Source organism: Anser brachyrhynchus (genome assembly GCF_964034855.1).
Source record: "Anser brachyrhynchus genome assembly, chromosome: 3".
Taxonomy (NCBI): domain Eukaryota; kingdom Metazoa; phylum Chordata; class Aves; order Anseriformes; family Anatidae; genus Anser; species Anser brachyrhynchus.
Window position 1 is genome coordinate 50,122,855 of NC_137696.1, and position 27,456 is coordinate 50,150,310.

The 27,456-nt window shown below is 41.1% G+C and overlaps 1 long non-coding RNA gene across 1 annotated transcript; it reads right to left on the reverse strand.

The window, feature by feature from the left end:
• Positions 1 to 211: 211 nt before the first annotated feature.
• LOC308192648 lies at positions 212 to 24,965 on the reverse strand. The gene is made up of 3 exons (XR_013948962.1): positions 20,021 to 24,965; positions 1,192 to 1,374; positions 212 to 1,079 (listed from the first exon to the last, which is right to left on the reverse strand). It is a non-coding gene; the product is annotated as an uncharacterized lncRNA (long non-coding RNA).
• Between the last annotated feature and the right edge of the window lie 2,491 nt (positions 24,966 to 27,456).

The following is a 27,456-nucleotide window of genomic DNA, read 5'->3' on the forward strand; positions in this document are numbered from 1 at the left end:
ACAGCAATAGCTCATGCTCATACTGGTGAAATCAATCATTCTGCACTTCCTACTACTTTCTCTTAGCTGTAACAAGATAGATCTTTATTTGCGAGATGAATGTTTTCTCAAACTTTCAGCTAAAAAGCTCTTTAACTTTTCTCATTTAGAGAGTAGTGTAAGCAAGCTAGAAGCTCACAAAGTTATTCATTACCTTGTAACCTACCTATCTGAAATATTTGTGCTGATATTTATGTGGTCCGCAGTCACAACTGCATCTGAAAGCCTTGCAAACTTTGCTGTGCAACATCCCAATTATCTGGGAGCTGTTATCCTTCCTGTTTTAGGAAAAAGCTCTGAGGTGTGTCCACAGTGTTTCACTGGCAGAAGAACAGTCATTGTCCACACTCTGAACCTAACTGACAGTGCACAGTTACATTGACATAGCTCCAGGCCCAAGTTTAATAACCTGTCATTCAGCAGGGATGCAAACAATTCGGGGTGCCCCACTCGCATGCAGCTGTATTCTATCTGCATCTCTGGAGCTCTAGACTTAGAGAGGCTTTCACCTCCTAGAAAAGACCCCATTTAAATACAGCTGTTGTGTTCCTCTAGACTCAGGGCTGTCACCGTGCCCTCAGAACATGGTGCAGACTAGCAGAAAGAAGCTGGGTCAGTTCAGGCTGTGGCAGAAGGTAGCTGCTCCATTTGTCTCTAATGAGGGATAACTTTGGCTGCAGCTGCCCAGAACACCAGAGCAGAGCCCGGTATATTCAGTCACCCAGAAATTGATGTTTCCTATATGCAAACAAAGTGGAAAGCATGTCAGTATTGTGGGAGCAGGCCTGGGAGTTAAAAAAACAACAGAGCCTGTCAGCTGGAAGAAGCGTCCGGGAGGGGAGTTGTGCCATCGCTCAGCTCAGACACCCGCAGCAGCCGCCCCAGCTGTGCTGGCTGGGAGCAGAGCACAGCTCTGAGGCTGGAGAACACCCGATGGATCTGCTCCTCTCCATCTGCTCCCTGTCTGTGCTGCAGTGAAGCCCACCTTGCTTGGCAGCTCCATCTACGTCCTGGAGCCAGTGCCCTGGCAATAAGTCAGGCTGTAAAATGAATATTGTTTATTTGAGTGCAATTTTCAGGTAGACATAGCTTTATATAAATTTTATACCCCAAAATATTCACTGTTGAATTTCCATACTGACAAATACTCACTGTGAATCACCTGCAGCAGCAGCATTGCTCGCTTAATTCGGAGCGGCTCAGCCCCTCTGCACCCCTCTGAGGACTCTTCACATCAGCTTTGGGTTGCTGCTGGGGAAGGCAGGCACTAAGATCGTTGGCTCTGCATCAGCTTGTCATGACATGAGCTTGGCATCCTTTACATGTTCTTCTCTCCTTGATTAAAAAAAAAAACAACGGGGGAGGTGGTGAGTGTTCTTGCTAATTCCATTCTGCACAGAGGTTTATGGGCTGCAGTCATCAGTACAGATAACAGCACGGGCTGGAATTTCAAAGGGCAATAAGAGGTGAGGTGGCTGCTCCTGGACATCTCTCCCCCAGCCCAGGAATGAGCCCTTGAGCCATGGGTGATAGACTCTTTGGAGAAGTACATCTTCTTCATATGCTGATTCCCTGATTAATGGAATAGCCAAAATATAAGTTTCTTTCAAGAGAAATGAATCAGTTGAGACAAAGAGGGGAAAAAAAAATAACAGATTCATTTTTAAAATTTTGCTAAGGGAAGATTTTTTAACCACTAAAATACTCTCAGTTCATTGTGTAACTTTGCTTTCCATGTTCTCTGTGAGATACATTCGCTCAGCAAGCGAATCTGAAACAACCCATTCAAAAACTCATTCATGAGAAAACACCAGATGTGCTGGGCCAACACTGTTACTGCACAATACTTCTATTGACTATAAATACGATCTCAGGAAAAGAACATTGAACATTTCAAAGATCTCCACGTCAGAAAGGACTCAGATACTTCGATAGGATGTATGTCTCCCTCCTACTTTTGCTGAAGTGGTGTTTACTTCAGCTAATGGAAATAGTGTAGCTATGCAGGATTTTCATGTGCTGGGTGGTGAGTGTGCAGAGCAACAGGGTCAGGGTGCGCCTCATGCCTCTTCCACAAAGTGTGTCATTTGTTTATACCATATTTCCAAATGATGTCAGGGAAGCTGTGTTTGTGTGTCTGACATCAGTTGGGACAGCTCTGTCCCAGAGTGATCCTCTGCCATTAAAATCATTCTTTTAGGTGTCAGACTACAGGACAGCCTAGCAACTCAGGATAGCCCTGGAGGTGGGTACTTTCCTCCTCATTCTACACCATCTGAATCATCCTGATTTAAAGATATCTGCATAAGTATGTTAGTGTCACTATTATCCAGGCTGAGATTTCCAAAGCCAGCTCAGGTGCCCAGGGGCCTTTGAAGCATTTAGGATTTGCACAGCAGGATTTCAGGGGGACCGGGAAATGCCATCAGCTTGACTCTTAGCCAAACATCAAACACCTCCCCATGCACGTTAACCAGTGAATACTGATGCTTGTTGGTAGCCAGCCACCATCTTACATGTGGAAGTGAAATGCCCATATAACCAGGCAATGAAAAGAATTGCCATGAAAACAATGCCAAATTTGTGATCATATTATCAGGCCTAGTCACTCTGCAAACAAATGGACATCTGTGTCCTCTCTCCTGAGGCTACTTGTAATCATTACGTCTGCAAACCCTGTGTGATTGTCGCAATGACTGTGTAAAGGACAGCCTTTTTACATGGTATTTCAATCCTCTGCTTTCAGCCTGTGCTGGAGTAGAAAGGAGGGTGGAGTGCAGGGAGTTGCCTCACCTCTTGGGAGACTGGGAGGGTTGTTTTCAATGAGGGTTCATGCTGAGGTTTGGGATGGCTGTGGGGAGGAAGGAATTTGTTATCAGCACCTAAAGAGGTTAACTTAGATGAAGAAACTTCTTTGCACATCTTTAGTGTGTTACTTCCAAGGTAGTTTGTCTTTTACTTTTACAACTGCTTCATCCAACAGATACAGTGACAGCCTAAATATTTGAAAGAGTACTGCCCACTCCATTCAGAATGAAACTGTAAGCTTTTCTGTAAAAAAAAGTCAGAAGCATAACTCTCTCTTGTACTGCCCTACAGAGCTCCAAGACGCTGTTCCTTATGCATAGTTCTTCAGCAGCTGCCTCCCTTAAGCCCCTCCAAGGCTCTCAGAGGGTGCCCAGCCCCACCTAGGCTCCCTGCTGCAAAGGGTTTGCACATGCACTATTTCCCCCAAATGTCCAAGCAGGAAACTCAGGCATGCAAGCTGCAAGGATTCATAGCACACTCCGTCCAGACCAAGATCTAGATGATAAAGAATGACAGACCCACAGTCTAGATATAGCCAGAGACAAGTTTATGCATATCTCCATTTCACCTGCACTGAAAATAAGAACTGTGGGGCCTCATTATCAGCAAGCAAGAGAGAACCTTCCTCACCTAGTTCCAGGAGCTATGTTAATGTGAAATAAAATTTATAGATGAATGTTTTTTTCTTGCTCAGTGTACAGTCTGTTTAATATTAATACCTTGGGTCTCCCTCTTGGGACTTGCTGTTCTCCATTTGTGTCTCATTCTGTCACTCACGCAGATATTGGTAAGATTTATCTCCTCTTTTCCAGTAATTAATTTCAGCAGTACTGCATGCCAACCATAAACTTTTGTATGCCATAGAAAGTTTCAAATGCCAACCTTTCTATTTTCAGGATTATAACAACGTGTCTAACCTCCAAAACACACTGTTCTTAATGTACTTGTGGAGCTTCAGCCAGTGCAATCAGGCCAGATCCTTTAAGGATAAAAAAGTAATTGAGGGGATAGCTTCATCAGCAAAGATAGCTGATAACATAGGCATGTGTATATTAAGCTCTGTGAAGAAATGTTTCCTGTAGAATAGCCATGCAAGAAGGTGCCTGGTATTGACATACATTTACCAATTTGTACGGCCATATGCACCAAATTTGAGACCTTATCTATGAAAGAGGTTGATAAATAAATGTATAAAGATATCTAGTTGAGCCACAGTAAGCTATGACGTTTGGTCATTGTTTTACTTCAAGAGAGACTTCTTCAGCCTAGCTTGTCTTGGTTCTTGCATTTAAGTGCACTCTTCACAAATAAATAAATATTAGTCATATCAGAAAACTGTGACTTCATAACATACCAGTTAAAACACCTAGCAGAGATGCAACAGGCCAAGCTAAGTACCCTCCCTGAATCTTAACTTACACAAACTGCAAACAAGCTCAACCAGGACAGGGTATCCAGCAATGCAGAGGTGAAGGTATGCCCTGTAGACATGAGAAATCTGGATTCAAGGTCCTAATTCAAATTGGGTAGAATAGGGAATTCCTGCACAGGCTTACTTCCTCATGAAAGAGAGCCCTCAACCTGAGCAGGGACGTCTCTTTTCCTGCTGAATCCTTCACTGGAGCAGTGTGTTGAGGAACTCCTGGTGGAGGCATGTGCCTCCCCCACATAGGCCAGTGCAGTCGTTGCCAGCAGGGCCAGCTCTCCTGTCCTCCCCAGGTGATCTTGGTGGCTTATAGGCCACCCCTTCATTTTGAGGCACTCCGGGTGCTCCCTGCCATGCACTGCAGCCTTGTTCAGCAAATGGACATTACCCCGACAGACAGAGGCACTGGGCAGTGGGGCGCTTTTGAGAACAAAGTGTTTGACAAGAACTAATCCTCTCCCCAGCTTCTCAGTAAACAGGAGTGAAAATAAACGCTTGAACAATTGCTGACAGGACTCAGACACCATCTTCTCCTGTCCTGCCAGCAAGCACTGGGCCTACTGTGCTGGGGCACTTGAGGCTGTACAACAGTCATGGCCGCCGGCCTTCACGCCAGCTCTTAGGCTGCCTAACCAACATGTTGGGGATGGGGAGTGCTTCCAAGTCTAGGACGCAAATCATGAATAAAGTGTTTTCAGAGACACTTCAATCAACTTTCCTATATGGACACCCTGGTGATGAACTGCAATGGATCACCAGTGACTGCAGCCTGGAGTTGGATCACTTCTGTCAGCCTTTTTCTGCCAGGGGAGGCAGCAGCCACAGGCTGTAATTTCCAAATGCCTTGTCTTGGGGATGGCTTTGCCTCAGGCCGCCCCCTCTGCCTGGGGGATACAAGGCATTCCAGCTGCTTTTCAGTTCAAAGATTAGCTTGAAAACTTAGCTTTTGTGAGTCAGGTTATTTTTGCTGCCCATTTTTTGAATACAAAGCTCTGTGACAACATGTGTGAAAATCAACTTCCTTAGCCTCTGGCCCCAGCCAAGGCACCCATGTGGGATGCTCAGGTGGGCATCTGGTGTATTTCTGTCCTTCTGACCCAGGTTAGCTTTCTTCAGACAGGTTCTTAACTTAGTCCTTGGAGACAAATGTGGGGGATAAAAGAAGAAAAGAAAAAGAAAGAAAGAAAAAAAAAAGGAAAAAAAAAAAGCCTCTCCAGATTTAATCATCCCCAAGGGTAAAGCAATGTGCAATTGGTAAGAAAGGTCACTAAGGGTCAAGAGGATTCAGGGAGGAAAGTGCCTTTCATGAGGAATTGCAAATGTTTACTTTAAACAAGTATTTAAAAAGTCAAGATCTTGAAAGAAGCCATATGTTTTGATTTTGAGACCAATTAGTCTGCCTCATCTGCAGTTTATTCTGTGGATTTTTCTCCTTTCACTTCTGAAGGCAAGGAGGCTAATGTGCCCACACAGCCCCTGAGAGGCAAGAAGCTGGGGCAGCTGCCTGAAATGATTTTTAGAGATGCACTTGAGAATGCCTTTCAGAAATTCTGCACAAAGAAAAGAGGAGTTAGACTGTGCCTCACTGGAGTAGGGGAGCTCTGGCAGTCAGCACACCACAGCACTGATCTGTTCACTTCTGTTTATACTCTCTGGTAATGAGAGTCCTTAAGAATTAGTTAGGACTTTGTTTGCATATCTAATTATTCTACTTTCATCCTTTCCATGAGGATTTATTTTCTTTTTAATTTCAGGAAGGTGCTTGTCAGCACACATAATATCACAAGAAAATAAAAACATGTCATGAATAACTGATGTCTCCCAAATGAATCCCACTAGCAATATTTTATTTGATATTTGGCCCTTGTCAGAACAGGTAGCCTCTGGAAAAAAATAAAATAAAATAAAAAAATAAAATAAAATAAATAAAAGCCAATATTAAATAATTGCCTTCTTCATGTATAGGTGTTTCTATTACATTCTTTACCTAGGTCACAGTTCATGCATACCACAGTCAATGCTAAATGCCCTGGGAGGTGGAACCAGGGCCAAAGTATTCATCTTCATCAGTTCAACAATACACATATACCATATAAATGTGATGATTTTCACAGCAGGACTGGGAAATGCCACAGCACCAGCTATTTAGGCACTCAGCACCATCTCCATTTCTGCAGCCAAAGTATTCTAGAATTGAATGGCAGTTTTGGTTACAAGTCTATTGGGTCAAGAGGTGCCTGAATTCAACCTCAGTCATGTTAATTCATCAGAATCCTCTACACAAATTCAGATGAAACATGGAGTTGAGAATAGAGAGAAAGGTCTGGTCCCAATCAAAGCAATAACAAAGTGGAGTAGAGTGTGACTAGGGTTTCATTCAGCATCCTGCTTTCTTGACTACCAAGCACATGTCGTAAATCAGGCTGCATTTTATCATTCAGAACAATCACCAGAGCAGGGACAAAATTTATAACAGAATCTGAAAGCTCAGGTTTTAACAGGTTTGTTGATGGTAGAAGAAGTAAATGTGAATCACTCAATAATTTAGGGGAGAAAACGTGAAAAGTCTTGCTTTTCTACTGTTTGGAACTGAATATATGAAACCTTACCAAAATTTGTACTAATAAATGGAATGTGTTTTATAGGGAAATAAAGGGTGGTGATTTGTCTGAAATATTACAGTTCTCATGAAGCAGGAATCCATATAAACTAAAAGAAAAAAAAATACTTTGTTTCATCATATTAAAAAAGAATAATAATAATAATAATAACTTGATTATTCAGTGCCTAGCAAATATATCAGACGTACTAGCTTCTCCGTTGAGAACTATTCTGCATATTTTTCATCTGAGGAATTCTAAACTCACCAAAGCTTAAAATCCCATATGTCTATAAATTAATAGATAAAAGAAGTCTTCCTCTAAAACTGATATTTATTACCTGTATAAAGACAGGAAAATGGAACTGAATTAAGGGAATAGCTCAGTCTAACATTAAAGCATATGGGATTTCTGAGTGAAGTTCAATTTCATACTTTACAGAGTCTGACAGTATTGAGAGATGAAATGAAACAGAACAAAGTATTTGTATATTAAAATTCCAGAGATGTGGATGGAATAGTACATTATCAACTAGCCATAAGCATGACATGAAAATAGAGACAGGCTGGAAATGGAAGGAATCCTCCAAGATCTCCTGGAAATGACATATCATGTTTAATTACAGTATTTATTTCATCCTAGATTCTCTCATCTTATACCTCTGAGAGCAATGACATGTCTGAAAGTGGAAAAAACCACCATCTCTTTGGATAAAAATATCTCACCCTAAAATTCTTCTTTAAAAACAGATGCTGACTTCAGGTGTTCATTCATTAAGGTAAAATGGGATAAATGATTTTCAGTTTAACTGAAAAATTAAAACAATTTATCACAGAAAGATACTAAGTTATTTTTTAATTTGCTCATTTAATAAATCAAGAATGAGAGATTATCTTTCTCCCCAAGTCACTTTAAAATGTGTTCTGAAGCTTGCCCAGTTCATGAAATCTTGTCATAAACCCCACAAATGTGACTGCCAGTTCAAAGAAATGCTATAGCATCTGCACTAAACATGGTGGCACCAGATAGTGCACAGCAGCTTCCAAAAGCAAAATGTCTTAAGGGCCCATCCATTTGCCATGGATTCTGAAGAGAGATGATAAGGTTCCCGAACGAGAGATCGTATTTTGGACCACTTTCATTGACAAAAATGTTTCTTATCCCTGGACTACTTGGTGGATATTTCCACATGCCTGGTCTTACTTTCACAATATTTACATTTGTCTGCACAGATAGGCGCTATATGGCCAATCCTGTAAGTTATCCAAGGTGGATCTTGGTGGCCCTTCCACGGTCACAGGAGGTTTTCCCAAGCTAAGGGTCATTGGATCTGGCTCTGTAATGCTTTCAAGGGGCTAACAACCCTCACAAGAGAATGTTGTGGACAATTACCCGTACAAACTCATGATATAAAGAGATGCAGGAGAAGAGAATGGGAAGCATTGGCTGATTTGCGAGTTATGTTCATGAATTTCAATGAGTACAAGAACCTTGGGACTTGAACTGTGGTCGTGGCTACTTTCCTGTAAGGACTGAGATTGCAGACCAGGCTGGTTTCTTCCCTTTCCTGACCTTTTCTGTTTAGTGCAGAGCGGGCACTCGAGAAGATGTCAGCCAAGCAGGCCTTTATCTCTGTGGCACCTCCTATCTCTCCCTTTCACACCCATCAGCAACTCCACCTCCTGTGACGGCTGAGCAGTGCACAACCACAGCCCAGACCATGCATACAGAGCAACCCCTTGTTATGCAGGCTGTGGTCCTTGGTCCAGGACTGTTGGATATCCATCAGACACAATAGCCAGAAGCCAGGAGATCTGGCAGATCATGAAAAAGGACGGTGGTTTTTTTACTAAGAGCAAATGGTAGCTGGTAGATGTGGGCAGATAAATCTGTTACTAGAGGCTCCAAGCTCTCTCTGTGGCCAAAACTAGTTGCCTGAGGTTAACAGCAATGCCACCAAGTGTCAAGTGCTTGCTGCCTCTCATCTGATCTGACCCTGTTGTAACCACTCGCAGTCAGGAATCAGGAGCACAGGTCAGAGAGATCTCTTTGGTCACTGTGAAGGCACACTGGATCGTGCCAGGTGTCATAGCCCTGTGGGTACTTTTGCTGCTCATCTTCTCTGGAATATACATGTATGTGCACTGATTTGCTCTCTACATAGATACCTGAAGTTAATAATACTGTCAGTTCTTATAGAACACTCTCCTGCTCCATAGCTCAAAATGCTTTACAAATAAAACAGTGTTATCCCATTTTATTGAATGAGCCATGTATGGAATGATGAGGTGCAACAAGCTCTTCCCATCACTGGCAAGGGGGAAATCAACCTTTCTCCTGAGCTGTAAGCCCACTGCTTTCTCTGCTAGACTGCTGACAGACCTCATCTGCCGCCTCCTGCATAGCTCTGGGCAAACCCAGCAGTGCTTTACACCAGCTTCTTTTCCTCTAGTGACTCCACCCCACAGCGCATGGGCTTTACCATCAGTCATATTTCTACCCTCCAGCCTCTACTGGCTTCCCCAAACACTTCTGAAAATGATGGACCTGCTTTCCCTGCTTTCTCCAGCTGAAGAAAGGTCATCCACTTGAAGTGGTAAAGCTGTTTTGCTGGCTCTGCTCTCTCTGCCTCCCCCAGGCACAGAGGCATGCCAGGCACTTCATCTTTCCCTGCTGTTCTGTTAGCCACATCTTCCCCACCCCAGTGTTATTTATACAATAAACTTGCAGCCAAGGGTTTCCTTGGCAACACACGTGCCTTCCTGTTATCTATTTTACAAGCAAGCTCGAATTGTCCTGCAATAGCTTAGAGGCAGCAATTTAACACAGCTGGTGGCACAATACTTCTATTCTGAGTACACGCTTCCTTCACCAGAGGTAACTCCTGTGCTGATAACTGAGCTTTCATTCATCTGTAATGGCAAGTAAAAGGAATATGTTATGGTGAAAATAGAAGTAAGGAGAAATCTTCATGATGGGAACAGTCAGAAAAAAAGCATCCCAGGAGCTGCACTTATTTTATATTGCAAACTGTTACTAACCAGCAATAACTGAGGTACAGAAGAATTTTACTTCTTTCTGTGCATGAAAGAAGATATTGTGCTAACTCAACTTTCACAAGAGCTTGACAAGTCTGTATTGGGTGCTTATGCCCCAACATCCTCAATAGTCTTTATAATTCTCACAATTTCTCTTTCCCTCTGTACCTTTGTTTATAAACAAAGGAATGTTTACAACAAATTATATATATATATATATATTTTTAAGCTGGTTAATTTACTAGACACAATAGAGAAGTCTTGAGTGCACACTCCTGCACATCATGGCAAACAGACAGAAATATGTTGCCACAGACTGTATTTTGTCTCCAGTTAATCAGTCCCAGAAAAAGACATCACTGAAGTCTGAATATGGGTATCCATTTTATCTATCTTATAATCACTGAAGCTGGGAAGAAATTAAAGCTTTCAGGGATCATGAGTGCATATGCAAGATGCATACTGCATGTTCCTGTACCTCAGAGTAATCCTTCCCTAAAGTGGAAGCAGATTTGGCTGTAATGAAGCTGTACATCACCAATTCTCCAAATTAGCTCTTTTCCTGTACTTTCTCCATTTCTCTTGACTTCACCAGTTCTGAAAGGATCAAGGAAGCTTTATCGTACTCCTAATACTGTTTCTGCAAAAACCAATTTAACAAATGTAGCTTCTTCCTCTAACAAATTGTCTGAAAACAACCTATATTGCTTGCATTTAGAAATCCATAAAACATTCCTTCAGTAACTTTTCATGCAGAACAACTTCAGCTGATAACTTGCAAGCAAGCTACCTCTTCAGTGATTTTCACTGTTGCCCAGCATCAGGTGCTGCCTATTTGCTGAAGATGAGTAAATTGTGCTGCCAAATTTTTGAGGCTATCGTCTACAGTGTTTCCTGCAGCCAGGAGTGAGCAGGGGCTGCCGGTGCTCCCAGCTGAGCAGAAGCTGTAAAACTCTGGTAGCACAGTCAGCTGGGGCTGGAAAGCCTTTTTGTAAGAGGGGGCATCTCCAGCCAGGCTCATCTAATGTGCCAATTTGAAGCCATGGCAGAGAAAGCTGACATTTGGCCACAAAATATCCTGCATTGTTACAGACAGTAGATTTCAATTACTCAACTTCTGTGCAAGTGCATCTACATCTAAAAGTCTTGGAAGGATTGGGAAGATGTGGTAGCATTTTTTGTGAGCAGACATGTCCTTGTCTCTCTTTTATCAAGACTGCCAGACCTCTGCAACTTGGGCTTTCTACTTGTTTTCTTGAATAAAGCCTTGGCACTAGTCACCTGAACAAGTGGCACTGTATCTCTTTGGTGTCTGCTTGATCTTGCAATGAACACAACACATTCCTGTAAGTGGAAAGTGAATGAAAGCTGTAAGTACCATCAAAGCAGTAAGCACCATTTCTGAAAATATTTCCTGATGGGCAGATTTTGATTTCTGCATACCAAGAATTCCCACTGAAACCAATTCTATGACAAAAAAAGCCAGGGATAATACAGCATAAGGGAACTCTAAAAAAACAAACTCTTATATGCTTTAATATTGAATCGAATTACAGGAGAGATCCAAATAATGACCAAAGAGATGGAAGATGTTTTGTTTCCAACATACCCCTTTCGGATGTATTGGATTTATAATACATCCCCACCCTGAGGACAGAAATGCATGGAAATTTATTGGTAGCAATTAAAGCCCATGATTTTTTTTTTCGTTTGTCTCCAGACCTATAGGAAATTCAAACAGAGGTCTGTTTACTTAAGGGACATGTACACTTTCTAGCAGCATATTCAGCTGGTTTCTCTTCCTTAGAATGATAAATCTGGTGGATGATGGAGTCATCTCTCACTGGTATCAAAACACACTTACAAGCAACAGATGTGCTGTTCTGAATGCCAAAGGTGGGACGCTAATAGTTTGCAGGCGGGCTTTTGTGCTTGAGAGGAGATGGATAAAAGTGAGAGCTGATTATTAATAAGAACCCAGTGTAGTGCTTTAAGAACTTGGATCTGCATGAAAGCCAGGAAAAAGTTCTCTTCAGCTGAGCTGGTTCAAAAAGTCATTCCTTATAGACTTTTGCTTTTAAATCAGAAAAGGGATGGTTTGTTAGGCAATAGAGAGCATGCAAGTATTTGAGGGTGTTTTTGCCTCAGAGCAGTTGGTATTAAGAAAATACAGTAAATCTACAGAGGTCTATAGAAGTTCTTTTACATCAGTGGGAATTTTGCCATTACCAAGAACCAGAAAAAAAAAGGATTCTCAGGTACATCTCAGCCATCCCTATGAGTCTTTCTGGGCAGAGACATCAGCTCCAGGAAAGGTTTGTAGTTACAAAGGAGGAAAATGAATGGAGAAGAGGTGAACCGCAAGACATGGCATCTTTTGCTTGTGTGGAAAGCTTTAGCCATCCCTTTTCTACAGTGGAAATAGCCAGTGAAAACTAACAATGCCCAGGAGATCAGCCCAGGACTGGCAGACAGCATGCCCTCCAGTCACAGGTACTGCACCACTTCATCCTGCTCAGAGCCTACCCCTCACAGCTGTGCCATCTTTCAAGGTCTGTGTTCAAACACAGACTCAGGCTGTGCCTATACTACTAAATTAAACAGTGCCAGGGGACACATCTGGGTAGTGTAACTCAGCTGTTCATAACATTAAATTGTCAGAGCAATACTTTTGCTACATGTGAAATGAAAAGAGCAGTAGGGCTCTATTTTTAGGGTTTCTTAGAACAGAACAGTGAGGCTCCCACATGATGAGCAGAAAGAAGGCAGACAACAGCTTGACAAAATCACCTGGTCACTTGGGTTGTTTATTCAGTGCTCCGGGTATGCTGTTTTCACCAGGTAAGGGCTGCTAAGGCACATCAGGAGGATATCTTGCTCTGTTGGTAATGACACAATCTGAGACCAGCATCATGCTGACATTCAGAAGGGTTAGTGGTAAATGCCAGTGTACTTTATGTACTCTCTCAACAGGTAGGTACAAAGGTAGTGTAAAAGTACTTAGGTAGTATAAGATAAATGACTTAGTTATCTAAGTACATTGAAGCTCTCAGGATTTAAAAAAAAAAAAGTGCAACACGTAAGTAATAATTTTAGCACTTCATCTAAAAATGATCTCTTGAAGAACCCGTTTTAAAGGGAGGAGATGAAATTGGGTCATTCTGAACCGTGTGTAGGGCTAAGTCTCCCTCATGACCATTACCGCCTTGGCAGGCAGTCCGAGAATGAGCAACATATGCAGTGTTTTATGCCAGCACTTCACTGTAATACCTTCATTTCTGAAAAAGAAACTCCTACAATAAAGAGCTTTTACCCCTTTCTTCTCTGAGTGCTGCTACATAAACTGATCAAGCCCAGTCACCCAAGGCCACAGAGGCTACTTCCTTCTGGGAGCTGCATGGCCAGAAGTGTTATGTTGCATGGTGTCACTGTCACCCACACGTGCCCTGTAGCACACACTCTCAGCTGGTGCAGAGGTCTAAGCACCCAGTTTAGGGGCCAAAAAGATCAACCACGGCATAACTCTTGCCTACAAAGTGTGTAGGAAGAGATCATGCTTATGCAGTCCCATAACCCTGAGCATGGACTGAATCCATGTCTACGTACTTGGGAATCAGAGACCCTCCATGCCCGCTCCCCGTTGTTCTTTGTGTGGTTCTGCAGCATAGCCATAGTGAGAGTGAGGCTAAAGCAGCATCCCTCTACCTCTGAATTTACAAGTGTGTGATCTGAGAGACCAAGGAGAAGAGAACAGAAGAATAAAAACTCTGTTTTTCATCTTACAAAGTCTGTTTCAGGACTGGCTTGTCTGTGTCACAGCCAGGGATCTCTGTGGCGAAGGTGCATTTCTAAGCATGGAGGAGATCCCTGGTCTCAGCTCTCGCTTGCCAAGAAGCTAGAAAGGGAGAAATCTGGCTGGATGCTCAATGTGGATCAAGACCAAGAAGCACAGATTTGATTCCTGTCTCTACTGTGAACGTTGCCTGGTTTTGCATGAAATAGGAGTGCAGGTACTGACACACTCCAGGAACAAGGGCTAGTCTGTATTCTTATTGCCATGTATATTTAGAGGCACATACCCCGAGGCTTCAGTCTCAATTTAGAGCTTAAGTGTTCCTTCATGTAAGAACAAATCTTAAATATAAATACAGGAAAAAAACACATGAATTTGCACAGGTAGTAGCTGACTAATAACAATTCAGTTTTGCATGAGACCAAGTGTCAAACTTACATGGTTTGCCCTTTTGTTTTCTTATTCTGACTATATTTTGATCACCTACATCATATTAACATCTGACTCACCCTGTTTTTCAGAATAAAAACTTGCTTTTTGAAAATACCTAATTGTGAATCATGGACATGTTTATGTGGCAGTCTCTAAAAATAAATAGTGGTCTAGCAGTCAGCATTTGATTCTTCACACCCCATCTACATCAAGCTCTGAGCAGGAACTGAGAAACTGTCAGCGATCAAAGAAGTCGTTTAGAAATCAATACACCTCTGAACAAAAAGGAACAGGTATACTATTTTCTAGCATCTTGTCAGCAGACTGTGAAGGTAAATAGATCTAAAACACAAAAATGTGTGATAATCACCCAGCAAATAAACATGGCGATAGCAGAAGGAGCAATTAAACACCATTGATTGATGCCTAGAGCACATGGAAAAGAGTGTTCAAGACACGTTTCAATAATTTTTCTTTAGTGCCAAACCAGCTGCAGAATTTAAGCCTGCGTGGCAGAATTTATTTATTTATTTATTTATTTTACACAGTATTTTTCTTGCACTGAAGTCTGTCTGAGTTCTGAGAAATGTTTCCTGTTTCATGGTGATCAAAATTCATTTGAGCTTTCCCAGAGAGGTGCATTAGAGCAGTACACTAAACCATCCTTCACATTTTTGCTTGCGGAAAATATAAAAGAGAATTCTCACAGGGAATAATGAATGAAATGTAGCCCTGGCTACACATTGCTGGAATTTACAGAACACAATTCTGTATTTTTAAAGCCGGATCTCGTATATTAGATTTTTCATTGACAAGCTGTATCCCTCAGGTTTAAACAAATATATTAAACAAAAGGGAAAGGCTCATAGCGAGTAGCGTTCTGCCCTCCAAGCTTCCTCACTGACTGTATGAGTCCTGCCTAGTACTACTGATGATGAATGAAACCCAGTCTTTGGGACAGGTTCACCCAACCCTGTCCTGTCCTGGTAGAGACACAAATTTGCACTCAGGCAGCAGTCATGGCTCTGGTTACTTCACCCAGATAGCATCACGCTACTGCTTCAGACCAAAGCTTCATTCCTAGTTGTCGCTGGGTAAATGTGTTTCTTTGACAGAGGAAAAGAAGAACAAAATCTTCTGTAAGAACAAAAAGCTCAATGGAGTTTTATCATCTGGAGCTGATTCTCTTTTTGAAAGAGCTCCAGACATCAGAGGACAGGTCTGCTTATGCTGTGCTAGTCAGCAGCTTTATTTGGGGGAAAAATATATATTTTGCCTGTTTTTGCACTACTCCACAGTTCTTGATGCAGAGTACTGAAACATCAACCTGTGTTGTGTGAGTTACAGGTGCAGAGGGTTTCATAGTCATGAATAAATTTTAAATGATTCTAGAAAAAGAAAGTGTGGGGAGGCTTGATTTCAAGATCTGGGGGTTAGAGAGTTTTTGTTATGAAAGATTCTAGAATGACAGCCCTAAAAACAATTTTTATTCTCTCTTCTAAATGTGGGAGGTGTGAGGACTCAGATGAGCTGTGGACTTGCATGGCTGATGCTGGTATCATGCAGCCTTGTTCTGGGAGATCTATTCCTGGAGACAGAGGGTAGCTTGTGACAGACTGACTGGAGGCCTTGCAAGGATTATAGTTGCCCTCAGGGTCTTTCATACCATTTGGACTTGTAACAGCTAGGGGAGAGGCAGTGGCCACAGACCTGCACAGACTTCTTATATACACCAAACAGAGGTGGCTAAACTGACCTAACTCATTTGTTAGGTCAGGAGTCATTTCAGAAATTAGGAAGAGCAAAGAGCTGGTCTGGTATCTCCACAGTGAAGCGATTTAGCTTGGATCCTTCCTCTTTCTCAGAGCCTGTGGTTGGAGGCTCTTGAAATGCTTTGCAAATATTAAACCTCTCTGGCTCACCCCTGTGCCTGAGGGTTCAAGTTTGCTGCTGGATCTGACGCATGTTTCCAAGCTGACTGCAGGCAGATTATTTTGATGTGTTTGTCCCTCATGCCTTGTGTATGCAATATGGATAATACATGCACTGGGGATTAAAACTGTGAGGGTTTTACTTTGAGGCAAAAATAACCAGTGTTAGTGATATGTTTTGAGAAAGTACCACTACGAGGTAGGAAGTGGACACTTAGAGCAGCATAGGAACAAAGGGAGGAAGTGTTAACGAAGCAAGATAATGGTGAATTGAAAACCCTCCAAACTGGCAAACTTCCTCAACTCTCAAGTACTCTTTGAATGTGTAAAGTACATATCTACATAAAAAGGCAAATTATCAGGTGTAAAAGAGTGATAAAGCTGTTACCTGAATTGCATGCCTATAGGCCAGCTAAGTCCTTGGCCCAAGGTGATTGCGTGTGCTGTGAAACCCTCACTTCCAGTTTGTAACTCCAATTTGTCAGCCCTGTTTTAATCCTGGCATTCCTTAGAGTCTGAATACTTCCCATGTCACATATTTTGGATGAGGCATGAGACTTTTCCGTGGCTGCAAAGGCACTGAGCCACTTAATTTTAACTTTTTTTAACGCTTTAACCACTAGTTCTTCAAAAGAAGACAGTGCTTTACATTGTCTTTTGCTGTTCTTTGAGCATCAGACACTGAATTAGCTTTGCTAAGAAGTCTATGTCACCGTAACAGTAGTAAAGCAGCTAGTTTGCTGATCTCTTGCCTACTAAATTCACCAGAAATGCCTTGTTGGTTTTGCCTCTCAGCTGTTATTACCCTACCACTGTCTTTCAGTTAGGCCAACTGCTCCTTTGAGGTGCCTCTGACTGCAGGGTACAGCAAAGAGAACACAGGTGATCAGGTCTCCCTCAGGAGCTTTAAGTCACCCCTGCAATAAAAGAGGAGTTTTCGGTCTTGAAAAGGCCCTTATGTGCCCTGAGAGAGGGTTAGATGCCCTACAGATGTGAGACATTTATTTGCACCTGGCTACCACCATACCAAAAACGAGAGAGTGAAAAATGGTGTGTTGCAGCGGAGGCACAGCCATAACTCACTAGGAGAAAAAACTGCTTCCAAACATCTGCTCCACTTCTGCCTATGTTCCTCTTCCAGAGTTTGTTCTGATTAAGTGGCAGTTGGAGTGGATTATAAAACATTAAGCGTTAGACAAGAGAGGAGGCATTGCATCCTGTAAGTGCTGTAGCTGCTGAGAAGTTCTGACAGCAGCATGAGCCCATCGCTCTCCCCCACCAAGGTGGGGTGGAGAAAATTGGAGGTGATACACATTCCTGGCACTTGTGGTGCCCTCGTGGGTCACCGCATTACTTCATAGGCACCCTCCTTCTGTCTTTCCGCTGCTATTATATGTTTCTAATGTTTTTGTGAATTGGATGGAAGGTTTCACATGGAACAAAGCTACTAATGGCTACTCCAAAGCTACTACTTTGAGAACATGGCTAGAGATTCATGAAATAAGCTTATTTCACAAGTACTTTGACGAACCAGAAAATAATTCCAACATCAGACACAGACCTGATAAAACTACAATGTCTACAGAGGGTTTTAGATGAGGCAGTTTCAGTTTTACAGTACTGAATAATTTTTCCATGGAGAAGTGAATTCCTTTCAACAATAAGAATATTTAGTTTCCAGTTTTTTCTCTCTCTCTCCCTCTTTTTTTCCTTAGATCTCAGAAAAGTTCACAGATAGGAAACACTTGTGTGTTCACAGGTCATGTGTGCTGCGTTTGGAGAGGATTAAACACAACATGTTTCTACTCTAGTGTCTACAGTGTATATGGTGCAGAAATAATCATGATCTTTTCTTTCTAAATATGGAGTAAAATAATGTGATAAGTGAGCAAACAATGTCCTTAACACGCTATATTTCCTGTTTGGCACTTATTTTTTTAATAAAGTTTGGTCTTGATTGAATTAGGCATTTGGTCAGGTTTGACAGGTACATGACACAAACATACTTGCAGCCTATTTTATGTGTAGAAATATAATGTATGCACAACATCAGCCCTTGTCTTTGCTGAGCGTGAGATAGCCTCTCCTTGAAACTTGTCTATTAAGTTGATTTGATAAATTCAGACTTCTTAAGAAATGTGCCATGAGTAGCATTTCTGTAGCTGTCTGAGAAGAATTTATTCTATTGATGTTCTTAGCCCAGTCTGACTGAGACCAGCAATTCAGTTGGGTCTCGTTGTGTACAGAAAGCAAGAACTGACCCAATGTCTGGAAAATGTTCACTTGTCACCACACTCTACACTGTAACAGGCTACTGCACCTCAAAAGGTGATGAGTATGGTTTAGGAAATGATAACCTGAGAGGGAGTAAAATCACTTTGCAAAAGAACCAAATAATTTGTTGACATGAAGATATCAACAGGACTTTTAAGACTTTTCAGATTTCTTTTAACAGACTTCTGGTCTAATGAATGTCTCAGGTATCTGCCAACGTAATTTGGAAGGAGTTTTTTCTCAGATCAGTTTTAAGACTAATATAGCCTTTTATTCGATCTCTTTTTTTGTTGTATGTTTCACTGGAAGTTCACAACAGTAATCACGATTGTGTTGTTTCAGTCTCATAGCTGAGAAAAGATATTTATCTCTGTATTTTTATCTTGCAACACAATTTAATTAGAGAAACAAGTAACCACTTCCAGATCAGAAAACTGAAAACTGATTTGATAGTTATTATACACAAACTATATAATTTAGTTCATTACTGGTTACTTGATTTGATTTTTATTTCTATTTTATTTTAAATTCCAGATATGTTTATACTTAGCTGTCTCTATCCAGGGTTTTTTCAGCAATCTCTGATGTGTGAGGACTTCAGCTGTTGCTTGTAGACTTGGGAAGTATCAACCGATTAGGAAAGCAACATAAAATTTTACTCTTCAAAAGCTAGAAACAGCTTTTTCCTTCACTGATGCTGCCTCTGGAGGCAACGGCACTGCAAAACTAAACTTCTAAAAATAAAGGTTTCACAAAGTTGTAGAACTCTGCATTTCAGAAGCAGGATTTGCTTCTGCAGCAGAGATATAAATTCCAAAAACCTCAGCTATAAAATAAATTTAAAACTCAAAAATAAATAACATAGAATATAGATTTTCCTAAGCAAATGTGTCATATTTTTTTTCCGTTTGCTTTTCATTTCAATAGTGAAGGTACAGTCTGAAATTGGAAACTGAGATGTGAAAAGCCAGTCCTCTTCTACTGCTTAATTTCCAGAGCCAGAATTTCACTGAAAAACCTCTGAAATAATGTGCTCCTCTGAAATTACATTTCCTTGTTTTTAATTGATGTTCACCTTAGGAGTTCTGTGACCAACATACAGCATAATTGTGTGAATTGTTTCTCATCCCACTGTAAATAAGAAATAACTATGAGCCGTGTTAAGATACGGTCTACTTTCCCTGAACAGCTTAACAGCACCCAAAGTATTGCATAACTGTATTAATTTTATTGTACCAGAGGACTCAGTGTTTCTTCCAAAATCATCCCAAATCATCTGTATTACAAATAAAAACACCACAGCTGTGATAGTCTAAAAATGCAAGTCAGCGAAAGTCTGAGGTTAGAGGCAAATCCTTTGGTCTATATGTTGTCTCTCCCTGCAAACTTTGCTTTGTTTTAATATAGCTCCTCTCTTTTTAAAACACCTGCAAACTTTTTCTCATCACTTCCACCACTTCCTATCAGAAGCTGTTGCAATTAAGGGATACCATCAGCATCAACTCTAACTTTCTAAGGTGTGTACTGTGGTGTTAATCCAAAACACAGCACTTGCATGGCAGTTTGCTAAGGGTTTGAAGATTTTTTGTTTTTTGTGGATTTAAAAAGTACTCACAAATCCCCTGGCTAATTGTCCATTAGTATGCTATTTTAAACATTAAACAAAACCCTTTATTTACCTTCTCTGCTGCCTGATAGTCCTCAAGAGGCAAAGCTGCTTCTGCCTTAGCGACTTGAACCTATGTGACCTGAACAGTCATTTGAGATGTTAATTTACTGAAGAATGAAGCTGAACAATGATGGATCGAAGAATTTCCCCCACCCAGAAGAATACATGGTTGCATAAGCTTTGTGTATTGATCAACTAGGTTCAGTTTAATTCTCTCCAGAGCCTCAGTGTTAGCCAGTTTCTGACACAAAGGGAAATTGTAATCACTGGTATTTTAGGAAAGAACTCTGATTTACTGTGACAGCAGTCCAGACAAGGGTCTTTTCCCTGCAAGTGTTGCCAGAAGTGCCGGGCCCATGTGCCAGGTGCCTTTAGCTCAGAAAAATTATTTAGTTTCCGTCTGGGTTGCAGAACTACTGATTTTCTCCACAGTGACTTTTCTGTCACCATGATGAGATCAAAATACACCAAACTCCACACTTCAGCTCTCCTACTCCCTGCAGGTTTCTTCTCTTTTAACACTGCAAATAGAACATCAATGAAACAGTAAGTCTTCAGGAAGAAGAAAATGATGCTTGTAAATGAATACTGTGCTACTTGGCTGCTTTTGAGTTTTGAAGGTGGGATCCTATGGGCCTCAGCAGCAAAATTTGCATTGTTTTTATTGAATTACAGCTTTACCTTACACCCTCGGCTAGTATAAAACCAAGTAGATCATATAAATCATCAGAACTCTTTGGAAATGTGCTGAAAAGTCCCAATTTACCACAGGTCAGCATATGACCCTATCTGCTTTAGTGTTCAACATTAAAACCTTGCTGAAGTCTGGAAGCTGGATCCTGCTCCTCCTCACACCCAGCTTATTTAGGGACCTGAACCTGGCTGATGGTCTTGCATCTAAATAGGTGTAATGAGGAATGAGATGATTTGAAAAACACAGTGAAACTGTAGCTAACTCTTACTCGATGAAGATATTATCCTTTGCCATTTGGTAGCTTTAAAGGGCCTTTTAGACTTATAAGTTCAACCCTTTAAAGAAAAAAATACATGCTTTAAAAAAATGATTATGAAGCTGGCTTCAGCTGAGCAGCATCTGATGGCTGCTCAGCTGGTAAATCAAAACCACATTAGGAGAGTGCTCAGAGATGTGGCATCGCCTTACTCCCCAAGGGAAGGCTCATTTCTCTCTGGATCATGCAGTCCAGGAGAGGCTAAGGGAAATGTCCAAAACACTTTTTCTTCCCCTGCTGCAGCCATGGGGGACACGGCCTCTGCACAGCCTCCCCAAGCCCTGTGGCTCCTCCCGGCACACACTGCCAGGTAAGAGGCTTCAGAGCAATCTTTGTGCAAATGGAGCATTAGGTGAGGTCTCCAGTGGAAGACTCAGAGGCAGGGAGAGAGAAAGGATGTGGCTCAAGTATGTATCAAGCATGAACTTTGAAAGCCAAGTTTCCCTCAGGAAAGAATCTGAAAGCCAGGAACAGTACTAATTAATGGAAAATGAGTGCATTGGCATTCTTCAGAACTGCAGCCAGCTTAGCTGTGTCAGGGGCAAGGGTCCACTATGGGGTCCTGGGCTGATGGCCGTGGAGGTGTGTGGATAGGTTGGAGCATGCTCCCATCCCTCGCAGCCCAGGCACAGGTGGGTTCTGCATGGGGAAGGTGGTGCTGGGGAGAAGGGAGGGAAAAGAAGGAGCTGAGATGTGCTCTGACTTGCCTTAGCAGGGGAGAGGGACATGACCAGGTATGACTGCCTGCACAGAGGCACAAGGAAACATTCCCTTATTTGCCAGGTTATTTAGTCAGAGCTGTTTATCCCAGTGTAAAGCTCTTTCTCTTCTTCCTCCCTGTCTTATTACTGCATATTCAGAGCAGAGTAGCATGCACCTCTGTTTATAAATCCCCCTGGCTCAATTTATAAATGCCCACTGCAGTTTAAAAGTACCTCAAAATGGTACTAATACAGCATTGCATTAATTAAAATAACGTTAAAAACAAGACAAAAAAAAAAGTAATAAAACCTTCTCACAGTCCCAGATGGAAATCCCTCCATTTCGGTGAGTTAACAGAGCTCTAACCAGGCTGTAACAGGCATACAAGGGCTCTTTCTTCCCCTTCTCCAAATGTCGAGGGACAGGGATGGTAACACAGCTTTGGCTCAGCAGCAGGAGTTCAGGGTCCATTTCCCTCTGCCCTGGGATGCCTGTCATCCCAGTAAGGGGTGGCAGGCTGGGGAGCGTGTTCTCCGCATCGAACAGGACAGAACCCCCCAGTAATTCATGGCCCTGTGCTGTGGCTGGCCTTGTGCATGGATCACCTTGGGTTCCCCTCTCTGCGAGGTAGGCATAGCCTCGAGTGGTGGTGGCGGTGGGGAAGCCAGACTGATAATGAGCTGGGCTGGGGGGGCTGGTGCCCACAGGGCAGCCCTTAATTAACAGGGAGGGCGGAATTGATTTTTCACACTGACAGCCTCTTTGAGTCTTTCTGTGATAACAAGCACTCTTCAGCTCACAGGGCTATGAAATTCGGGTGATGGGAAAGGAGGAGGAGAGGGAAAGGAGACCAGGTCACCAGAGCTCAGGCTGCATTGTGGCTGGGAGGGGGCAAGGTCCTGGGGCCCTTGGTCTGCCCCCACCTTGCGTCAGGTGAGGTTTATGCCCAGGAGGCTTGCCTGGCTGCAGGGGCTGGGTAGAGGCTGGCAAGTGGGGTGAACTGTGTCCAGAGGCTCACTGATGTCGGCTTGGCCTCTCCTGCCAGGAGGCAGCGGCCTCTCCATGGAAATGGGTGGGGAACGGGTCTCAGAAGAGAAGCCACAGGGGCCACCACAAGATACCCAGTGGATTAGTGCTGTATGGGCTTGTCCCCCTTGATGCCTCTCCAAAGACATCTGGATTGTAAAATATAATGCAGGCTGTACAGAAATGAGTGACGCTTTAATTTTACATTTCTCCATACATGCTAATAAAGCTATATCCTTTAGGTAGATCTGTTACGTTAAGAAAATGGGAGCTTAGATTCAGCTTCTATGTGATGTTCAAAGAGAAATAATGGACAGATAAATACATCTGGTGGTGGTGAGGGTGACAACAATGGTGTTTATTTTGTATGCAATGTCTACAAAAATATGATTGGCATCTTAATGTGCACATAGACACCAGGCAGTGGTAGAAAAAGAAAGAAGGGGAAGGAAGGTGGAAGGAACATCATAGTGTATTGTCAATGGGAGTTTTTGATAATTCATTAATACAAGGCATTTCTTAATTTCTAAATGTCTCTTCTTCATCCTGTTGACCTTTATATTTTATGAAAGGTCAACACCATTTTATATTCTGAAGACACTAAATAAAGTCTCTTCAGAACACATACACTCAGTTCTATTTCTCTATACTTTTTTTCCTTCTCATTTAATTGTAAGTTACGGGTACTAATAACACATAGAAATAATGTTCTTGTGTTAAGTACCATCCTGTTTTTCCAAAATTATCTCTGCCAAGGAAGCAGATGACAGCTTGACTGCCATTCAGACAGCATATTTACTGCAGAGCTTTTCTACATTGATGAGGGTCAATTGCTGCCTTGCATTGTTTCCTAAATAATTAAAGAAAAATACAGATCTCCGTGGCTGGAGGATACCCCAGGCCTCTGACTCTTTTAATGGAGAAGGAAAAAAATACTATAAAGGTCTATGACAAAATGTGTCCCTTACTGCAGCCATAACTATGTGTTATATAAGGAAATGAAAAATCCTGACAGTGGAAATCATTTTCCCAATCCCAGACAGGGGTTAGCATGGTGCTTAGTTCATGTCTCAGAGTCAGCACTGTTATAAAAATGCAGATCTTTCCAGGTTTTCATCCAGCTATTCTGGTTATTGATATTATTCTTATTATTCAGTTTGACAGTTTTCCAATATGATTTGCCTTAACAATATTTTCTGAAGCAAATTCTGCAAGTTCATTACATACTATGCATGAATAGCTCTTTTTCTAGTTTAGAACTGTTTCTCTTTAAACTCTGCCAGATTCTTTTCTTTCTTGTTATGAAATCTGTATTAAAAACTGATGATCATTCCTTTATTCCTCATGAGTCTCACAGCTTCTGTTCCCTCTTATTAACATCTTCATTGATCTTTCTTAGTATCTGGAAAGATTTCCATGTTGGAGATCGTATCTCTTGCTCTTTAGAAGGAGCTGATTTTCTTCCGTGGCTACAATTTGATGAGGACTGGCTGACTACAACTGTAAACATTATTAAAGGAGGTGATGGGGACTGAGATATGACAGCCTTAGAGCATTCTGCCCCATTCTTGCTGCCCCTTTCTTAATACCATCAAAACCCTTTTGCTTTCATTGGTATTAAGCAGAGGTTTCCTCTGGGTCATCTGTAATAATGTGCAATTCATCCTCTGAAACTGTTATCACTTCACTTAGAATACAGTCTGACTCTTCTCCAAATTTCATTCTTTCTTTTAATGCTCAGGACTTTGCCCTTGTTTATAGTAAAAAAAAAATAAAATAAAAAATGCTGCATGTCTTAATCCCTGACTGATCTAAATCACTTAGCATCATCTGCAAATTTGTTATTTTTTCCTGCCATCAGATTATTAACAAACAGCCTCCATCCCAACAGATACATTGCGAACACTTCAATATAAACCTCATTTCTAGATGAAAGCTGGCTCTTCATCCTATGTATTTGCTGTCTCTGAGCCAGTTTCCACCACAAACAGAATATTACCTTTCAACTTCTAGGTGCCTGGTTTTATTTAATAGCCTCTTTGATGCACTTTAACAAAAATCTGAATAATTATATCTTCCAGTGCTTCTTTACCAGCTAATTTGTTGACACTTTAATGAATCCTTCTAGTTAGAAGCAAGGTTTTCCATTGGCATAAATCAGCACTGTTTCTGTAATCATCTAATTTTCATCTAGGTGGTTTTATAACAGTTACTTAAAATAGCACACCTCCTACCAAGGGCTCATCAGTCTGCTATTGCTCCAGCTACACCACAAATTTCAATTTTAAATTCACTACTCTCCAGGCCTGCCATTTAGCAATTGAGTTTAATGTTTGGCTTTTTTAGAAGCTTAGCAACTTATTTTACAAGATTCTCTGCATTTGTAGATGATTGTATTTCTAGTCATATTAGTTTCAACTTGTCAGTATATTAATTTAACTCCTATCCTGCTTGATTCCCTTTTTATGATGTACGTACTGCTGTATGGAAATTCCCAGAAAAAAAAATATTCAATGTACTGTCCATGTACAGTCAATCGGAAACTGAAAAATTATTCTCAATAACATGTCAAACACCTTCTTCCTTAACTAGAGTCTTTGTCTCTCTGTTTTCTTCATTGCTAAAGTCTCCATTGCACTGACACCTTTCCGTCAATGTCATGAGTGTTCTGTTTTTCCTGTCATTGTTTTCCTGTCACAGCAGATTCCTCCATCCTCGGTCACCTTCACTGCTGGCTGCACACACATGTGCTGCAGTAGCACCTGATGCAACTTTCAGGAAATTTTACTGCTCGCTGCTCTCAAGGGTGCTTGTATATTCCAGCTGGATTCCCTTTACGTGGCCCATAGGCCAGGCAAGATGTAACCTCAAAGCCATTAGCACATTCCCTTTTACTCGTACATATCATTATTGTCTTCATCTGGACATTTTCCAAAACCGAGGCCTTTAGATGCTGGGGTGAGGTAAGACAGTATCCAAGAGAGCATACTTATATTTTAATGAAGGCCAAAGGGCTTCATACATTATAAATGAATAGTTATTTCTTTAGTTCTGCTAAGCCTTCTTCAGCTGATCTCTTCAACTGTTTTCTTGCCTGCTCTTGCTTTCTAATGTGACGTTGACTTTGGTTCTCCAAGGGTTGAGGATGACCCGATTTACTGTGGACCCACCAGCTTTCAGATTAGAATTTAATCAGTGACAGAGATGCTACAAAATTTTAATTTGCTGCTGTTCATCTCAGCATCTTGTTATATTGTGTGTGTAGAAAAAAAAAAAGTCCAGAATGTATATAAAATTTTAAATATGTATTCTAATTGCTTTTATTTGCCTAAGCACAGCTTTTGTAAAGGGACACTACATTTACTTTATAGCTATTTTATACTGAAGCAGAGAGATTTTTATGACACCATTATACACATCAGTATACATGAACCCATGGGTAATATTCTGGTTTTGTTTCTTGACGACATTTTTTGGCCAATTCATGTATAAAACCATTGCAATCTCTTTCTACCCAGTCATTTTGCTGAAATTTTACTCTCTGAAATTACATTTCTTCAAAATACCATCAAGTATCCTTGGAAACATGGTATTCCTAAGAGAAGAGTCTCTGAGTTCAAATGCTCTGTTAGTAAACTTGTTGAATACATTTAGGAAGGAGACACTTTGAACTGAAGTATCCATCTTCTAAAATGAGATGTGCTATGTTTCCTTGCCTTACGCCTGTAAATTTAATCCACAAAGTTCAATTTTTATTCAATAATGGGAATGTGGAGAGAAATAGTTTTAAAAGTGTTTCAAGTCTTCCTGGCTTACAGAAGAGAGAAAATCGATGTAAGAACAAAGATATGCTAAGAAAGTTATAAAACTTTGATTACTTGATAGTGGCAAACAAACTTGGAAAATCAATGGATTCATCCTCCTAAGGAAATTAAAATCTTCCCTTATTCAGGACTCTCTTGCTGGATGTTATTGAACGTAACTTAATTACTTGCATTCTGTAACAACAGCAATCATCGGTAATGTAAATGTATTCAATATTGCATTATACAAATAGCAATGATTTCAGTTGGCAATCTCTAAGTCACCCCAGCTGTATATTCTCAGAGAAACATGTGTTCAGGATAAGATTTCAAGTCTTGACATCTTACACTGTTTAATTTGAGTCTTGACTTGAATATTATTTGGTATTGTTCTTTTGAATTCCTCTTTTAAAAATAAATAAATAAATAAATCAGTAATCAGATGCTCAAGGAACTTGATTTAATGGTATATTTAATTAGTTACTTTATAACATATATACTTATATATTATATGTAAATACCATATGTATATGTATATACTTGTATATAAGTACATTGGTATACATATATCTAACTAGTGTCAGCTGTAGGCATGGAACAGACACAAAAATGGGCCAGAATATGACATTATCAATTAAACCTAATTTTAAAAAATACCTGTGATGATAACTTAAGACAGGCAAAAAATAAATAAATAAATTAAGAACTAGAGGAGAATACTTCTCAGGTTCTCTAGCTCCCAGGTCTTGTTAGGATGAAGATCCCAGCAAGGTGCCAGGAATCAAATCTGAGCTGAGAATAGCTGGAGGACAGGGGATAGCAGGTGGCAAACCACAGCTGTTATCTTCTTATCTGTGTTCATGGCTCCTGTTGGCCACACAGGGGATACAGACGTCTGATATGGC